General features: G+C 39.4%; 1 long non-coding RNA gene across 2 annotated transcripts; it reads left to right on the top strand.

Moving 5' to 3' along the window:
- Positions 1-2,168: 2,168 nt before the first annotated feature.
- LOC138411269 (uncharacterized) lies at positions 2,169-20,153 on the top strand. Of its 2 annotated transcripts, none has more exons than XR_011243918.1 (5): positions 2,169-2,634; positions 11,286-12,197; positions 13,109-13,189; positions 14,470-14,591; positions 17,463-20,153. It is a non-coding gene; the product is annotated as an uncharacterized lncRNA (long non-coding RNA). The 2 variants fall into 2 exon arrangements; XR_011243919.1 differs by lacking the exon at positions 2,169-2,634 and adding an exon at positions 8,214-10,680.
- The last annotated feature ends 336 nt before the right edge of the window (positions 20,154-20,489 follow it).

The raw sequence follows: 20,489 nt of genomic DNA on the forward strand, positions 1-20,489 counted from the left end.
ATAATGTTCTACTCTACATGATTTTATAAATGTATCAAGTAAACTAAAGACTGTGTTCCTCTTTCATACCCCCTTAAAGTTGCTCAGTGCACACAACAATAGTGCACGCACAATAGTGCAACTGTCAGGCTGACATCATGCTGATGTTTACATGAGAAACAAATATAATTACTCAATTGACTGGTAAAATCATTGACTAATACAATAATATTATTTTTGTTGGCGGTAATGGCTTAACTTGCGATATAATGATATTTTGGGTCTGTGGAAATCTCTCGGCCTGTAATTCTGACTGTGGCCACTGCTCTAGAATCACAGCCCAGGTCCAAACCTGGGGGCTTGCTTTATAGTCCTGTATAAATCACTTCCTCTGAGGTCAAAGGCCACATATTTTTTCCTCCACACACCTTTCCTGCTGTCTCTCTAAAAGAGCGCCTTTGGAAACATCCAAGCTGCTCCTCCTGCGTCTGGGATGTGCTTTTAACATACCAGATAAAGCTTGTTTTACTGTGTGTGTGTTCGTGTGTGTGTGTGATTGAAGCAACCTGCAGGTGGAGGAACATCCAGTAACCTACAGTATCTCCAGCCTTCAAAAAACCCCTTTATGTTCCAACGCCAGATGTGGAAAGAAGCATTGAGAGATTGTGGCAAAGAGCCAGAAGGAATTGTCTCAGAAAGCTGCTTTAGCAGGTCATCGTGTGTTTCCACTCACTCCTCCTTTCTGTCTCTCCGTAATATTACTGTTGTTAAAATTTCAGAACCATCAGTGCAGCTCCAGGAGATAGACTGAATGATGAGAGAGGGTCATCATTAGTAACTAAGTCAAAAAGACTTCTTCCACAAGGGAAACTCTTCCCCACGGAATTGGGACACCACTCGCTATGTCATCAGCAGCCAACCAACATTATTACAGTGATAAACAAAATCAACGTTATAATACAAAATTACATTATCAACCAACATTATAACAGATACGCATCTGAAAACTGCATGACAGACAGGACAGATTGTCAGTCAGTCAGTGTGTCAACATTGGTTATGTTAATTCAACATTAGTCCTGTCCATAGAAACGTCTGACCCCCATTGAAAACGTCATAACATGAGTGGGGAAGTTTTTGTCTAACTTCATATATGGGATTACTCTCACTCAGACTGTTTACATGCTTGTTTTGATGGCTTGAATAGCAATTTTCCTGAAGCGCTTGTCACAGTGATTCAATTACATTTTCAATTGCTACTGGATTAAAGTAAGACATTCCGCTGGATTTAAACGATTTTGTACTTACATTTATGAGTATTTTACCCACAGCAGCTGCCATCTTGTTTCGCTTTGTGTTTTTTAAGGCATTCAGGAGTTTCCGTCTACCCCTTTGTGTTTTGGGGGGTCCTCCAAGGTTGAAGAAGTGTTAGAGAGGCTATGGGACAACAATACCCCTTCATGGCCACACGCAAAACAAAGAGGTAGGACTAAGTGGTAGGGCTAAGGGGTGAATTAGGAGAGGGCCTTTTAAACCAATATCTTTCTTTTTGTGAACACACAGTTTACACCTATGATGTTTCGACGGCCACAGCCTTAAACCACATGAGTCTCTGTGGAAGCCACAAACTAATCTGATAAAAAAAATTGTAGTGATGAAAATGTGGGTGAATTGAAAAATGTAAGTTATAAATTATCAGGTGAACTGATTTTTCAAATCTGTGTTTATTAGATAGATAGATTTATGGATGGATAGATTATATTTTTTACAGTGGGCACTTTTAGTGTTTTCTTACCAAAATATTAATGAACAACCACGACCACTGCTAGTTGAGAGTCATTATCTCGACATGTCAGTTTTGTTGCTGCCACTCTTCATGCCTGTACGGGAAAGGAAGTCTCGCTGAACTTGCCCTCTAGAGGTAAAGGGCTGGAACAGCAGCAGAGGAACAGGAGAAAATCTACAACATTCAAGATTCTTTTTCACCCTCATACCTTCGGTTTGGGATTTGGGCAAAGTCATCTCAGATCTCATCTCATCTTAGAGGCAACACATCTCAGAGATGTGAGGAACATTTACACAGCAGATGGACGAAGATGTGTGAGTACACTCCATCAAGTTTAGTCAAAGACATGGTGGAGAGATCCAGCCCGACAAGGGCAACACATTAAGGCTAAATGAAGGCGTTAGTTCAGCCTGAACGCTGCTGTCTATCAGTCGTTTACATTTCAAAGCTTGTAATTTCGAAAGGTATGAAATGTTTCCTCCAAAGCTTTTCTGCCTGAAGGATGACGCTCTCAGGAAGAGAGTTCCCTGAGGGATCCTCTATATCTGCTATCTAACACATACCACAACGTGCATACCTGTTCAAACACATGCTTATATTGATGCTCATGCACACACACACACACACACACACTTATCTTTGCAAAGAACATCTGCGAAACTATATTCTTCACCCCTCCACCTGAGCACAAGTAATCCTCCCTCTATTGATCCCCCATTAAGGCTCCACAACTTTCCCCAGAACAGATGTCAGGCAAGCATCACACGGGCTGATGTTTTTAATAAAAGTGTAATAAGGAGAAAGAAGTGTTGGAGGAGGAGGAGGAGGTAGAAGAAAGGACACTCTTCTCATGGAGGAGAAACCTGAAGGTAGGTGCGTCAGTGCATGTGTGTGTCTTACTTGGCAGCCCTTTTCACAAGTTTCGCCTCTACTGATGTGGTTGGCGAGAAACTTTTTTTAAAAGCGCATTTGAAGAATCTCTGATGTTACAAGACGAAACACCCACATGTGTTTGTGTGTGCGTGTGTGTGCGTGCCAGCGAGTGAGCTCAGATTGACTTGACTCTTTCACTTCAATCACATCTTTGTAGGTCTAGTTGTGGATCCTATAAGCAAAGCGCAGGGGGAAAGGTTGCGTAGCTGAGCTTCAATAGTTTCTTTGGCTGTGCTATGAGGGATCTATAGCACTAGCAACCTGACTGGCAGGCAGATGGGTGAGGACGAAAATGATAAAATATCGGATAAGAATCTGTCAAATTTTAAAAATGCATCAGTCAATAATCCATGTTTTTGGCCGAGCACCTGAGCGAGGACTGAGTTTGAGTTTTGACAGACAGACTGAGAAAGAAGATGAGACAAAGACTGATCAAGGAAAGTGGGTTATAAAGAAAGAGGGAGGTACTCATTTGATAGAAAGGCAGACGGACAGACAATGTTTTAAAAGATGCATTGAGCCAAAGGTCTGCCATTACTCTCTGAAAGGATATAAATCTCAGAAAGAAGAAGGAGATGGTGAAAATCCCAAATGCTCCCTGAGCTCCTCCCGCTTCCTCCTCTGCTGATGTATTTACTCGCCTGACAAATACATGTGTCGGCCCATCGACGAATTGAAAAAGATGTGTGTATAAATAATAAATCTATGGCAGCTGTACATTTTTAATTGATTCTTCCCAAGTACAAACAGCATGGAGATTGTGAGGCTTCACATGGTCCCTCGGGCAACCGGTTTGATTTTCTTTTATCCACTAATATATTTATTACTATTGAAGCTGGAATGAAAACGGGAGGGAAAAGGGATGTGATGAATATTTGACAAGGAGTTTGTGACGTGCAATATGTCAGTGAGGTTTCCTCACAGTCAGTTTTATCCTGCTGCGCTTGTTTCACTTGTCCTTTCAGGAGTTGCTGCTCTGTTCCACATCATCTTTGATAATTACAGATTTGTATCATCAGTGTTACTGTGCATTGTTCTTCTCTCCGATTGTTCTTCCACCTCCATCTACATCCTACACTCCTGTCCAAACTTGTAAAGGCTGAATACATGAATTCATTAGTAAAAACCAAGCAACCAAACTTTTATGGGCCACATAACCATTTTTGGAAATAATACCAAATAAAAATACCAACATTTTATTATTATAATAATTTATTATTCAGTCTGTGCTGACTTATTTTCTTTATGTGATGTGAATTATTTATACAAAGCAAATTTTGTTCTGCAACAGTTTACATTTTTATCAAATGTCAAACATTTATTTTTACTTTTTCATTTGAATCTTTTTGCGAGAGTTCTTTGGGACAGATTGATCAGACTGTGTCTGCCACTTAAAACATAAAACATATTCACATCTGAATAATCAGTGTAAAACTGAACAGTTTTTTCCTTGTATCATGAGATATTGTAATTATTTTTTAAATATTTGTAAAAAAAAAGAAACCACATACAACCAGTGAGTCAAGCTAGACGTTTTCAGACATGACCTATAGGAAAAGTCCGGATTTTACCCAAAGTTTGCCTTTCAAACATGAACAACACAACAACACAGCAGGAGTTTCTATGCACAGATGCATTCAAAACAGCAACAAATCCACATTAAATCCATGGCAGAGATCAAGTGATCATGTTTACAGCACCCAGACACCGTCATCAAAAATTGGGAGGGTGTGTATTACAGAGGATTGAGAGTGAGGCATGTCACATGATTGGAACCGTAAGCTTGCCTGAACTAGCTAGCGACCATCGCTCCATAAGTTAAAACTATTGAAACTAAAGCACAACTTTAGGCTACGAGGCCATATTTCAATTATCTGATGAGAACTGAACTGGGTTTTGCAATATGAAGCTATATAAATCAAAGGACCCCTACATGAATGAATAACAGGAGAATAAAGAAGCATTAACACCACTAATTTCACTCTATTCATTTTCTGTGTTATATCACAACTTCATTATCATTTTACCATGTAAATATGTTTCCAGGTCCAGCAGGTAACTGTCTCTCAGCGAACAAGCTCAACAAATCCTCTGTGCTTTACGTGCTCAGGAACACACAGTGGACATAGTTCTACCCGGTGCACATATTGGAGCTAAGGAGCCTGATATCTTCTCCTGGAGCAGGTGGAGAACAAAAACAGAGCTAAAATGCATCTGAATGTAATTACTGTTGCCCTGTTTTGGCTGGATAAGCAAAAAAAAAAGATAACATGTTTTTCATCAACTTCAGTGTTATGTATTAATATGTCAGTGTTTTGTTTTTACAGCTTGTTTCTGCTGCCTCCATGTGGCCAATATATCCGTTATTACAGGTTTGCAAGTTTAAATACTCACTAATACTACACGTTTTAGGATCAATCCCACTCTCACAAATGAATGGGCTTGCTACACCGCATCATTTTGCACTGAAGATAAAATGTAAAATGAGGTGCAACATTGTATTAGTAGATATCACTACTACTATTGGTAGTAGCCTCAGCCAATCAGAAAGCTATGTATGGAGAAGAAGAAACATTCAAAGTAAACCAAGCACAACTCTGGTTTTCATGCCTTGCAAAACTCTCTTGAGGATACTTGGCTGTCAGTATCAACTTTTATCCACTAACATCCCAGTGCTGCTGGTTTCTGTGGTGGTTAGAAGTCCTGCTGGGTAATGAGAAATAAGAACTGGAAATAAGAATATTAAATGAACAGTTAAAAAAACCTCACAAATACTGTGCAATAGCTCCAATTGGTTAAAAACAACACAATAAGTGTTCATGAGATTAATTTAACTCTTAAGTAGCCTTAACACACAGGCACAGATTACAACATGATGCAAAAAGTCACGTAAGTTATGAAACAGATGTTTATATGTCTTTTTCCACAGTCAGTTAGTTATCTTCCACTTATCATTGTCTAATTTAAATGGATATAGATTCCCCCGCCATGTGTTTATTGACTTATTTTCTGTGCAGTTAATATTGCTAAACAGATGCTTCCCTCACTGTAGTTTTTTCCTTCTGGGTGTCTGTGTTAATTCCAGTCCACACTGTGTGTCCCGACATGGTGGCACATCAGACTGATAATACTGACAAGGTCGGTCTTCAATAATTATTTAGAATGTCTTTGCCTCCTTCACACTTTACTAATTACTGTTAATCAACAAACTTTAAATGAGGAACACTGTGGTAGTTTAGTTTATCTTCCATAAGAGGATAGAAATAAAATCCATTATTTTTTATCTAGTCTTTTATTTATGGGAGTTTTCTATGTATTATTAAAGATGCTTGAGAACTTAAATCAACTGAGACAGAGTAGAAAAGCTGTGTTAGTATTTTTTGCTCTTAGTGGAAGGTCATCCTCAAAAGCCACCTGGGATCTTTTCAGACATAACAATCATTAACTGGATATCACCAAGTGTGGTAGAAAATTATACAAAGAATTACCACACGACTATATATCAGTATATTAAAGAGAATATTTGATTAGTTGGGGGGCGTAGTTTGTATAGATTAGAACACGAGTGCTGTTATGCAGTTTAATTCAATAATACATAAGGAAATATCATATGTAGAGTTTTCATGGTAATAATATATAACCTTAAAGAAATTAATGTACTTTTATGTGTGATAACCAAATATTTCCAATTTACGTGAACTGTAAAAGTCATCCCTGAATAAACCAGTGTAATGCAGATTAAAAGAAAAAACATCTTGTGATTTACTAAATGAAGTTTCAGTTATATTTACAGTATGTCTACCCTGAGGTCGGTGGAGAGGAACTGGCTGTTGAATTCTCCTTTTTTGATGCTTCAAGTAACATAACAAGTCTTGATTAGTTGTAGTCTAATAAAACAAAAAATACTAATGCTTGTGAAAGATTTCTTTGGTGTTCCCTACAGACAAACACTGATATGACTCTCCATACGCTACATGAATTATGGCTGTTGTAGTTTTTGCTGAAATAAGACATTTAACTGCATGATGGCAGAAACTATGCACAACCACTGTACAGACCAAACCATTTGTCTCATCCTAGATTAAGCAAGAGGTTGACTCTGATTCTGCTTAACTGACCTTGTTTCACTGTGTGACCCACTGACAGATTTCTTGACTGTACAATGTAATTGAAACCACAACTGATTCGGCCACAGCTCAACACATGGTCACACAAAAAGCAGAATTGCAAATCACGATTGTTCCGGCCTCCCTCGCCTCTGAATAAATTCACCAAAAGTGTCTTGTATGTGTTTGGCACCACTTTTTCATCCTGACATCACTTTTGCATCTGTTGTGTGTTAAACATCAGCTGGTCCATTCGCTTGTGGTGAATCCTCTGGAAGATCCCCAACTATATTCTCAGTCATGCAGATATATGCACCAAAGTTTTCATTTGGGGGCTGGACGGAGAAACTCCAGAGAGAGTCCAGAGCCTGACATTTTCATTCTCACATTCAGCCTCTGGAGAGTTCAGTGCCAGGGGTGGATATCACGGAATTTACAGGGGGGTCTACAACCCCTAATTAGGAATAACAAAGAGTTGTCCCCCTTTTATCAAGCATTCATAGCTATATCATTTTAAATAGTTTAATAATATGCATTGAAAGCACTTGCATTAAATACATTTTGAAAGATTGATACCTCCCCTCATTTGCCTCACATTGGTCTTCACAGTGGTCACTGTCTATCTCATCCTTTGACGCTAAACTCTGTCCTATCATTAAAAGTTTAATGCCCAAAAAGTATTTTTTTTAAAGTTATAGTCGTGGTAACAGTGAGAACATCTTATTATACAAGTCGTTTAAATTACACTTGTATCAAGTGAAGAAACATGCACTGAGTGATGAACTTGTGCATGTATATACATAAAGAATGTGACTCTTTATCATTTGTAGCTATACTTGTTCCAACGAGTCTAAGACACCCAAAAACAGCTGTTTCACTCCTCAGTGGATGACTTGATTATATGACATGTTATTGTGGATTTCCAAAATTCATCCTGTACATTCATACCTCATTGTAATGAATCCCTATGTGCATGGCATCTGAGTCCAGGGCAGGACTGGTGGATGGACAAAAAGAGGTAACTGGTGACTTTAAATAAATGTAACAAATGTCTGACACGATCTGTATAAAAAAGTGTCTTTAAAACTTAAAATTCTTAAATTTTAGGCAGACAGTATAATGAAAGTCTTTGAAATTTGGATTTAACCCTCAATGCAAGATGGGCCCTTAGGTATCACCTAAAAGCTCCTGTCTTCTCAGTCCAATACAGAATTTGGTGTTATCAAGTACACTTGCCATAAAAAATATCACCACAAACACCACTTGATGAACTTGGAGCCTTATGTTTCCTTTAGGGTATGTGACCCCAGTCATCCGACTGATAATCCAGCCCTAACAACAAGACTACTGACAAATAAAGTTAAGTTGGAAACATCTTTTTGTGAGTTCCCTGGAATATTGTCCTTCTATTTTAACTTTGAGAAAGTGATGATTACAACAAGCAGGGAGACAACAATAGCAGGAAGGACGAGCCCTGGGCTCCACTGATAAGAACTGATGATCAATATTATATAATTTACCACTCGAGTTTGATTTTTTGCCATAATCTTATCATCATTCACAGACAATACGGGAAAAAGCCATCAAAGAATGACATTTCCTTCTCAACACGTCCTTGGACCAGTGCTGAGTTTAGACAGACAAAGTCTTTGTCAAAGACTTTTTTTAACATGTACAGTGATGATAAACGGATGGTCACATCATTAATGGATTTTCTGCCACTGGCATTGGGCAAATGTATAATGTGCAGATGTGTGATGTGATACAAACTGCTTGAAGGCAGTTTTCTGCTCTTCGACCATGTGTATTGACCTTGCTCTCACTAAACTATACAATCTGTCCCCCCTCACTAATTTTAATACGAATATTTCTCTAAATTGAGAAAAATAAACATAAAAAGTGACTGTTCCAGCAATAGTCTGATTACTGATGTCTTTCTGCATATCATGATTTTACCCTCATACTTAATTAAACAAGTAACTGGGCTGCTCAGGAGGCCTGTTCAAGCTTTTAACAAAGACACCAGAACTCCATGGTTGCCTGGGAACCTAAGGCGTGTACTGTATGTGAGACTGTGTTTACGTGTTCTCTTCAGCAGCAGCAGCAGTTCTGCAGGTCTTCAACAGTCTGTGTATTGTCAGTGAGACAGTTATGAAACACATCAGTCTCGCAGTCAGATTGTTCCACAGATGTGGGGCTGACTGGCTTCCGGCTCCTTTGATGTGACGCTGGAGTTTCTACATTCCACATTTGTGTATCTGTGTTGGCTGACAACAGAGGCTGCTCAGGGTTAGAGCTTATTCACATATATATATATATATATATATATATATATATATATATATATATATATATATATATATGTGTGTGTGTGTGTGTGTGCGTGTGTGTATGAATAAGCTCAATATTGAGCTTGGCAAAAACAAGTCATGTTGGGAGATGGGGCCCAGGTTTTTGAAAGCCGCTGTAATCAGTGGCAGTAACGGAATCGGTGCAGATATGTGATGGAGGTCTTGCGCCATGAACAAAGGGCTGGAAAAGTTACATCTAACCTTGCCACTGTGCTTCTATTTGTAACATTGTTGAGTAAACAGGCGGCATCTCAGTAGGGATCTCTTGCCTCATCAGGCGGCAGAAGTTCAAAGGCAATGCAGGGATCATGGGATGGAAGAGACAGAAGGCAGGGGGGGATTCGGTTGGGACAGGGCTCCTGTTGTCCCCAGCTGTCCTGTCCATGTCCCCCCTGACCGATGGGCAGACCCAGGAGGTCAGAAGGCCAAAGAGAAGAAAGGGAAGAGAGGGGGATGAGGGGGTTCAAATACAGGCCGAAGGAGTCAATAGGGGTGGAGTCTAAGTATATGAGAGTGTTTGTGTGTGTGTATATGTGTGTGTTTTGTGACAACACACACTGTCATCGACTCCTTTCCTCTGTTCTCACACACATAGGGACAGCTTCACCAGACATCCCTTTGGCCTCTGATATATTTATATGCTCAGACCAGTCTCTGCTCAGAGAGGGAGACCCGCAAGATGCACCTGAGCAAATATTAACATCCTCCATAAGGAGCCTTTGATGTGAGGGGGCCAAAGCCTTGGGTCGGCACCCCTCAGTGGGCTCAGTCGGAGCACAGTGTCTACAGAGTAAATAGAGGAGTGGGAAGATTCTGAGGAGCAGATGGGTCAGACTCTCAGCCAGAGATTTCAGGGTTAGGGAAATCTGCATCCAAATTAAAAAAGGGGGTTAGTGACCTGGATGTATGATCCAGAGAGAAAAACAATCAGTGACCTGTTAAATATATTAACATGTCAAAGCAGTTTGCAACAAACATTGATTTTGGTTGAACAGCAGGAACACGTTTATGGCAACACTACAGTTTATTTTATTACAAAGGCCATATTTAGCCAAGGGAATTCTGTCATTCAACCCTGCCTGAACTACTGTCGAAACTTCATAAAACTCCACATTGTGCAAAAACACACAAAAAAAACTTATTTGAAAGAGGAAAAAAAGAGATTAACTTCCAGAGACTTAAGTGTCTTTGCTGCTAAATCCCTTTTCAAACGTTGGGAAGAGACTTGTGGGAAATAAATATATAAAGTCATCCAAGAACCGGGCTAAGTGGTTTATCTCCTTTCATCTTGCCACTACTATATGAGGACTAATCCTGCCTTGTGTCTTCAGTGCGGAGCCGGTGCCCCTCTGAACTACATTAAGTAGAATAGATTAGCTCCTCCAAAAAGTCACGAGGTGGCATTTCTGAATCTGTCTTGTGTTTTTTTTTTTTCAGAGAGAGGAGCATGGCATGAGTCAGTATCTTCACTCAGCTTTTTCTTTGAGTGTGTGGCTGACATCAGAAGTCTTACTAGAATGATAAGGTGACACTGATTGTCTTTTTGTAACCAGGTTTATTTGAAGTTTGAACAGTCTTTGAGTGAAAAACTATTTGTGTGTATTTGTGAGATATGTATTTGTAGCTATGTGAACTGGGTAGCTGAGATTTGATTAACACATGTAAACCACTCAACAAACCATCAACTGCAGGAGCATTGTTCTCTATCTATTTCTCGCACAATGTCCATTCCTATAGAGGAACGGGACAGTTTACTGCAGGATGTGAAGAGTGGGTGTGTAATGCAATTAAATGACTCCTTCTTCTTGTTTGATCTACTCAATTTCATTTGGTTTTACTAATTTGGAAGAAAAATCCGATAAGGCCGAGCCATCATGTGTTTTCACATCAAAAGTGATGGATGACAATGTTTCCACTATGTTTCCTCTTCATCACTCAGACTTCTGAGGGCAGCGGTGATTAGATCATCTCCAGCGTCTCCACACAAGGAGCTATTGTGCTGAGAAGCAGCCGTAAATTAGACTTGTCAGAGCGATCTTGTTAAGGCTGGATCAAAGGCTCTACTCAATACTACTACCTCTCATTCCAAGAAGACTTGTTTATATCTGCTAATTTATCCTCTTTTTTCAGGAGGAGTAGAAGTGTGAGTTTACAAGCAGGAGATGTCCTCAGAGAACTGAACCAAGCTGAAGAATGGAAGCTGGGCAGTTCAACTAAGGACAAACGTGGCTTCAGGGAAGAATGTCAAATTACCTGGTCTATATGCATGGTGACCTATGTATTCCTTTTTGAATGTGTATATCTACACCGTATGCAGGGGTTGTCTGATAGAGCTGAGGAGGTATTTGGGAGGGAGATGCACTGAGTTGGGGGGGAAGATTTAACAAGACCGCATTTATGCCAGATATGCGCAAACCAAACAAGAGGAGCTGAAGAGAAGCAGGCCACACACAGAGGGCTCCCAAATAAAAGGATAAGGGATAGGGGGGAAATAAAGTTCGACACCAATCCCACATAATCTCATGTCGGATCGAGGCTAGGAGCACAGATTTAACGTAGGCTGCGACAATTTCAGGAAAATCATGAGATTTTCATTTGTTGAAGGATGGGCTGGTTATTGTTTCCCATGTCTAAATGATTTGGAGGGAGCATTTACAAGCATGTCAAAATGCAGGCAGTTCCATTTTGTTTATGGGTATTCATAAATCATGCTGTTGCGCCAGCAATGCACGCCTGTGGTACAGTGCAGCACATGTGCCCGACAGAGTTAAACCATGAGGTTTCAAAGACAGAAGAGCAGCCAGGCACAGCAGCATCTGCTGGTAATGTTTAAATTCTATGGAAGAAGTTATTGCTATTGCTACACAGCTTATATAGGCAATCGGTGTAGCATTTATATATTTATCTATCTATCTATTTACACACACAAACAGTGCTATTATATTATATTTGTGCTTCTTTTTTTCAATCAGACTTACACTGTCAGCACACATGGTCAGGAGCAGTCTGGATTTCAAGGACACTTCGACATGTGGACTGGAGGTCAGTCCTGTGTGTGTGTGTGTGTGTGTGTGTGTGTGTATAAAAGGTCCTACTACCAAAGGAAAACATTACAAAATACCACGGAGGCATATACAGTGAGCAGAATGCATAAGATGCATAAAATAGCAAAAATAAAAGACAAGTTACTTAGGTAAATGTATATGTTCCACTACCAGCATGCTTCTGCAACAAGCTGTCAGCCAAGATGAACATTAATATGCTGTCAGTATGAACACTAAGTGGGAACATACACTTTTTGATGTCTTAGGATAAAAACATTCTTCATTTTCATTGGTTTGGACAAAATAAGTAAAAACACACTTTACTGATCAACATTCAATATTCAAAAGTGGCAATGAAGAACATCTATGTGTCAGGTTGAAACTGGATCGTAAAAACCTCCCTGAGGCGATTGTAATATCATCAAAGCTGCAGTCATGCTCTGTAAAGCAGTATTGGGACTTGCCTGCTGTTCTATTTTGGTAAATGTAAACAGGGGCCAGTAGTGGACCCCTATCTGTCAGCAGAAAGACATTTATGGGAGCATCAAATGGAGGCCAGAGCTGAAGAGTGGGCCGCCTTATTTAATAATTAATCAAGGTGCAGTTCAAGGCACATACTCTGATGAAAGCACCGTCTGTCAGGCAAAATTAAGCCCTTCTATCATTCCATTATTGTTGTTAGTTTAGGTTGATCTCTCTTTCATTCCTTAGCCCCTCTATTCTCATCTCCCTCCTTCCCGCCGTCCTTCTTCCCCCTACTCTCCCTTCTTATCATAAGTTTGAGGTTGTCAGTGTGTCAATTAAAGCAAGCCGCGGCATGTTGTTTCATCGCATGGGACGTTTGATGATCTTGATACAAATAGTGCTTTGAAATCTGTTTATTTTGCCTGTGCATTGCTTTTTCTCCAGCATTTTTCTTCCTGCTAGCTGGAACACTATGGGCTCCTCTTATCTTTTGTGGCTGTGAATTAAAGCGAGGAGGCAACAAAGGTATGCAAGCGTGCCGGTGATGTCACATGCGGATGATGATGACTTGAAAGTAAATTGTGCAGAAAGCTCCTCAAGGGCATGTAGACAAGTCAGTTTAATCAAGACACTAACATGTTCTGCACACACATTGACCAGGTATGAACCCACAGAAAATCGCATTTCCTCCAAACTAATTAATTTGGAGAGAATCTCTCATTAAATCTCATTCCCACAGAAATCCTGTGAGTAGCAGGAGTGTAGCTATATTGACCTCTACAGATAGAAAATGGCCACCCCCATACCATGACACACTTAAGCTCTCTTAAATTTGAAGTTCTATTATACCCATAATAGACATAAGCTGTTTTTAGACATGAACTCCAGAAAATGTCCACACAATGGGGTCCAGACTTTCTGCGGACTTTGCCTATTACAAATGAATGACGCAGCAGGAGATTCTCCACTCTGAAGCATTCACAATAACACAATCACAGCAGTGTTCAGGTGCGGTGTGGCGCAGCAGGCAGAGGCCGTATGAACTACTTGATTTCGATGCGTAGATCATGTCTTTTTGTTTACAGCACATAGACACTGGTGTCAGCCCTTATCACCAAAAGCTCTCTTGACATTTCCGTCTGTGCCCTATATGTGTATGGCTCCTCTCTTTCATCTTAAGATATTTGTATTATTTTTGTTCTTCTTTTTTTTATTTGCTTCTTTTGAGAATTAGAAATGTCATCAACACACCCACCTGCTCACTGTGAATCTTCCAGAGAATCTCCTTCTGTGTTCACAAATGTGCTTACTCTGACATTATCAATGTTTTTACTGGGGGCCTCGCAGGAGAAACTCTGCAGAATGACCAGAGCCTCTTGCACTGACATCTATGATCCAGTCCCACAAACAGCCCCTCCAGATAATGTCAGGATATTATCCGGAGTTCAGTTCACAAGGTTGCTGGTGGGCATGGATTGGGTAAAAGAATAGGCCCTAGAAAGCATTGGTGTTAATTAAAATAAGTGCCAATGAGGTGGTACCAAGGACCATGTAAATTAATACGTGAACATGCATCTGATCCACTACACCTCTCACACCGAAGATTCAGGTTAGCATTTGCTGCTCACTGTGGCCGGGTCATAGGCTAGCAAGTTCCCAGATCCAAAGTTATCTCAGACAATGAATGCAACAAGGGGGCCTAATATAGCAGGGAGATGGGTGGTGTGTCATGTTACGTTTGGTTTACTACACACATTTTAACTGTTTTTCTGCACTGTGTCCGCTCTTATTATCCTTGTTTGCAGCTGCAGCAGGCAGCTATTCATCATGAAGATAGCACCAGGGTGAAGAGCCGGGAGTCAGGTAGAAACAAGAGTGGATGACGTCACATGTGATTGCCACTAGAGCTGGAGTAACAAGCAAAATGGTATGGATGTAACCCTAACAATTCAATGTCTGTGCTGCAGAAACATTCCTTTATGAAAATGTGACCAGGGTGGCACCATCTGATAAAAGTGGGAAGTCCACTGCCACTGTTGACAGAAGTCCCTCTGATTCGTCAGAAGGGGTTCAAGTTCCATCATTTGCAATTAAATGTTGCTCATGATGATAGTCTCTTCTCCATCAGTCTATTGTTTAAACCCAGCTCTCTTTGCTTTTCACACATTTCTGTTCTTCCTCTGCATCTTCTTTGTGTCATCTTCTCATTCATTATTGCGCCATGTTGGCGAGCTCCTCTGTGCTCAGCTTGTCCCCAGTAAATAAGTGACCACAGAGTTGCTGCGCAACAGTAGCATGTGAATGATAACATGCAAAGAAGTAGCTGAATGAATAATTCTTAATTATCGGTAGTATTTTTCATTATTAATAGTAAATCTATGGCACAAAAACGACCATATCTCATCTCGACTAGCAGCCTAAAGAAGTTCCTAGAAAACTAATTCCAACAAGTATGAGTATCAAAGAAAAAATTTGGAAAAATAAGAAAACGTGCAGAAGCACCTACAATGGATGTATTGTACGTTTACTACATGCAAGTAAAAAAAAAAGTAATACTTGTCCTGATTAATCATTGAACTCTTACTTGTTACATTTCCAGATGTTTCTCCAAGCATGACTTGCCTCATGGTATGTGGTACACTTGATCATCTTCTCATTCTGTTTTAATCTGGTGCCCCTCAAGCAAACTTGATTTTCCTTTCATATGTCATTATGTCTTGGCTTTCGTTGAACATTTTATGTCAGCTCATCATAAATTTTGAAGGCTTGAAAAAGACTCCTTGTCATATTTGGAGCAACTTGTGATTTCAGGTAATTATGATGTCATGCAGGAACAAGTAAGCTGAATTTACTTGAGGCACAGAGTTGGAATGAGAAACACTTTAACTCACCAACGACAAGAACAACAACAATGTTATTGTTGGATTTCGTCAGTTTGATCATAAATTATATGAGAAAAAAACTGATTTATACTTTAAAGAGAGGAACGCCCACCTTCAATCACCACAAGCCATTAACATCAACTCATGGCTCAAAACTTAAAAGCCTTAATCAAAAAAGTCTTTCATCATCAGGTGTATAAACATGCTCCTCCTGCATTCCAATATTCTAGCCCTGTGTGTGTCTGTGCATGAATTGAATCACACATTCATTATTAGCAGTGTATGTTTATCTGCCCAAAGATTACATTCTTCACATACCCACATAAAGAGCACTCGGACATACAGTGTATTTGGCTCAAGCAACATAAAACACAAGCAGCAACAATATTTATAATAAATTCCTTAGTTGTGCAGTAGACACCTTGATATTTCTCCTCCAGACAACATAAAACAAAGCAAAGTGAGGAATTCCTTTATCCTAACAAATAAAGAAAAACTGCTGGGCTTCCACTTTACAATACAAGCTACATTCATACACAGCTACTATATGATGAGGTTTTTCTCTCACACACCAGTGACAAACTAGCGATCAGGGTTAATTGGGGATTCAGTATCTTGCCCAACAACACTGGCTACATCCAATAGTAAGACGTTTTCATTTGCAAACAGCGTTTTCAAACTAAAACGTTCTTGTTTTAATCCTCGTCAACACTAACACGACTAAAATGCAGAATTTAACTGCACAACAGCAAAGACAACAGCTGAGTCTGGTGACAGTTTATTTCTTTCACAAGAAGTTCATGTGAGTCTAACAAATCAACAAAAGCATCATCATGACCAAAAAGAGAAAGTGGTTATGAGTGTCTACAACATCTTTTCCAAACTTCTCAGTTTTGGAGGCTCTAGAGTAGTATGGATACCAGGTGTGTCCATAGCAGAGGTGCATTTGCTAATGAAAAGGTAGAAGTGTAGCTGGAACATTTGTCATGCTGACTGGAGGATCTCAGGATTGAACTACTTTCTTTCTAGTATGTGGACAAAGCGCTTTATCTCCTGAGCAAGCTGAATTATTTTAATATCTAGAGTCAAGGTGACAGAAACTTAGAATTTATTCATATAATTATTTATTATTTTCCTTGGAGTCAGTCTCATGGTTCTGTAATTGTTGTTGTTCTTTACCTTAACATTGTTACTCTATACCCATACGTGGCGACCTGTATTTTCGCTGCTCTGCTCTGGTGGCCCATTCATTCATCTGTCGTCCTTGGGATGTGGATGTTGACGTAGTTTTCTTTACAACAACTAGTGGTCCATCCAGGCCTCACAATAAGTACTCACTCTTTTTCCATTTATGTAGACTCTAAAATGCTGAATTTATTTGGTGTGAACATGGTCAGCAGTCTTTCAGGTAATAAAAGTGATTTGATGTGATTTTATAAATTCCAAATTCCCCTGACAGCTGCACTTTTTCATTTATTTTTTGGGCCGGACGGGGGAGCCCAGCCCTACATATTCAGATGTCTGTGACTCGAGTTGAATTTTAAATGAAGTAATAGTTTCCCCATTGGCAGGTCAAATTTTATTTCAATAATTTTCAAGTTCATATGCTTGTTTTAATATTCAGAATTAAAGTCTAATCTAATCTATGACATGCAGTGCCTTGTTCTTGTTTTACAGCAAACCTTGGTCAATCTTTTTGGCTCTTGTCTTTTATGGCCTCAATCTGTTCGTATCTAGGCATATCAAGTTTGGCTTTATGGTAGAAATACATTTTAACCGTATATTCATGACATCCTACATTGATTTAAATGAAAACTGCAGCGTTATCTGTTGTAACTGGTTTTACTTATTGAGTCAGTTTATTAGTTTTTCAAGTTTTCACAACAGCTTCCCTCATTCCTTTTCTGTATGCTCAGGTTGCAAGAGGAACGTGGAAACGTGTGGAATTTCTGTTGACAAGACAATGTGGGCCTGACCGTGTGACTCCACTGTTCCGTTTGAACAGCCCTCATGATGTTTGGTGGGAATTTGCCAAGGTGGCTGTGCTTTACAGAATCATCAAAGGCCACGTTTAAAAAAGAAAATCAGATTAGATGTAGAAAGTCTTTAGAGCATGCCTGAGGTCTGTGAGCGTGATCATGACCCACATATGTAGGTTTCGACAGAGAAGCCATGCAAACTTATTATAGAGGCTGCTAATTTAAACAGATACCATTGCTGTTTATTCAATATAAATACTGTTGTCTGTTTCAAAATCTCTGATATGTACTGGGTTAATAGAAGTAAGAACCAACATGTTTAAGTGTCAAGGGATATGGTGTATATATGTATGAGTAGATAATAAAGCTGACTTCATTCCACAGTTACTGACATGTAATCAGGTTAAAATGAGATAACATGCATCTGAAAAGCACACTGTATTAGCTCTCTTTTTATATCAGCATATAAAAAAATACATTTACAACCAAGGGTTTAATGGTGAGATTTGAAAAATGGAGATTCCCGAATGGCTTCATTATGGACAGCCCAGGGGGAATTTACATTTCAATAGGGTACTAATATAAAGTGATAGACATGCATTCATATAAGTAATATATTATCTCGGCAGAAATAGCCACTGAATGATACAATTGCGTAAAAATACACATGGAAAATATACATCTCAGCAGATATGTAGTGTGTTTGTAAGACTGAGGACCCAATATATAATGTATAATGTTCATGATATTACTTGTCAGAATTAGGATGATCAACAATAAGGTTTCATGAAATTTAATTATAGGCAAATAATTAGAAGCTTAGAAAATATGTTGAAATATGATACCAGCCTTTAATTGTAGCATAGCATATAGTCTAAGTATACGTTAGAATATTCAGATGTATGATCACAACATCAGTAGTGGTTTTAATGTTGCCTTGCTGAGGTTATGAATGTGAAGGTGTGTGAGTGTGTATGTGTGTGTGGATGTGTGGTGTGTTGAACAGGGTGGACTGGTTAGGCCTGAGGCTTTGGGCCTTTTGTTAAGTAGAGGGGGCAGTAATTAGGACGGACTTCGTCTGGGGCCAATGGTCTAATTCAGTGGTGCTGTTAACAGCCTCACTAAAGATCAAATGCAGTGCAAACAGATCAAAGTGAGCAGCAGACTGGTTTGAGAGGGGAAGCTACAGCCTAAATTAATTAGGGCTTTTATTCTCCACAGTCAGGTGGCTGAGCGGAGACAGGTATGTGAACAGCATGAAGGCAACACCTGGTCAATGTCCAGGGGTGCAGTGTCAATTAAGTTGTAAATGAGGAGTGTGTGTGTGTGCGCGTGTGGGTGTGTGTACATGTCTTTGTGTACCTTTGTGGACAGATTTTTGTTTGAAACCATCCTAGTGAGAAAAAATTGACCTGTTGTCACAACTTCAAAGGGATGTGTCTGATCACACTACAGAAAGACAAGTGTGTTGTTGTGTCTTTTCTCCTGAATGCTGACACCTGCACCAAGCTTTCACCCACTTGGTATTCTTGATTTAAAGGTTAAATCAGTTTTATTTTACAACTTTGGTCTATTTTCAGACAGTGAAAATAACACTAAAACACAGTGGCAATAAGTAAAATGATGAAGGAGAAAGTAATATGGGATATTGCACATGATATTGAATATTGAACTCACTAAAGGACATCCTAACATTGTAATGGTTTTATTTGATCAATTAAACAAATTTGATTTAAAGTAGTTACAATCAAAGGTTTATTTCCAATGTGGTACTCTAAATGTATCAAGCGGCATTAAAATAAAAACATGAGACAAGTACATGCATCATCAATTACAAATAATGTTGAAGTGGGCTCACTGCATTATGTAAACCAGGTTAGGGTTGAATATGTGATCAGATTAGATTTTCAGTTGGTATGGACTTAAAACAGATGTGATCAGTTTTAAGTCCATACCTCAGCTACTGAATATAGTTTTTTTACACAGCAAAATGAACATAACCATGCTGGTGCTTTAAAGAATGTCAGGTTAAGTTGAACCAGTAAGTGGCTCTGTAAACTATGTATGACAGTTACAGCTGACAGTTTGAGTTTGACCTTTGACCTTTTTTTATTTTCTTCCAAACAAATCTGGTGAGCCTGGGGGTTTATTTAAAACTGTCTTACTGCTCATGTTTCTTATTCTGTCTGGCTGCTGTTTCTTTTCTCTGTGTTTCCAGATCTTGTTGAGAATGAATAAAAGGTGCGGAAAATATGATCCAAACTGAAATCAAACATCCATTTGAGGTAACAAACATGACTTTGAGGGGTGGTTGAGACCATGAATTGAACATGTTAATAAAGGAATTCAACATTTTATGCTAGTGTTCCGATTTAAGTCCAGGGAATGAGGGGAGTATCAATATACATAATCCAGGGAAAGAGAATCATGACAATTTACGAATGAACAAAAGAGTAATTTATGAATAACAAACTGAAAACAACTTTTTAAAAAGGAAAGCGACACTGACAAACAGCAGTAACAATTAAACTCACCACCAACAGAAACTAAATGGTCACACAAGCAACAACAGCACGCACGAGAAATCATCAAAGTTAACACACACACACACACAGCTCAAATGCTGTCACTTGGCCCACTGAGGCTGGGTGTCTGCTTTTCTCTGCCTCTTAACCACCGTGGCCTTGATTGTTGATTGTGCCCAACCTTGCACACTCACACTGCAGCTACAGGGAAAAGGGAGGCACCTGAATGGACACTGGGGAGAGAGAGCAGAGAGAAAACACAGCACAGCACGTAACACCCAGCTAAATTTACTTCTAAAGCCTTGAGCACTGTTGATGGCAAGATAGAACTGTTCTATGATCCCATGGTGTTTGTTGTTCTCATCGGTTGATCAAAGATTTTGCCAAATCAGGGGCCATACATGGGCCATAATTTACACATGGGGGCCAATGATAAAAA

The sequence above is a fragment of the Paralichthys olivaceus genome, chromosome 8 (genome assembly GCF_024713975.1).
Source record: "Paralichthys olivaceus isolate ysfri-2021 chromosome 8, ASM2471397v2, whole genome shotgun sequence".
Classification (NCBI taxonomy): Eukaryota; Metazoa; Chordata; class Actinopteri; order Pleuronectiformes; family Paralichthyidae; genus Paralichthys; species Paralichthys olivaceus.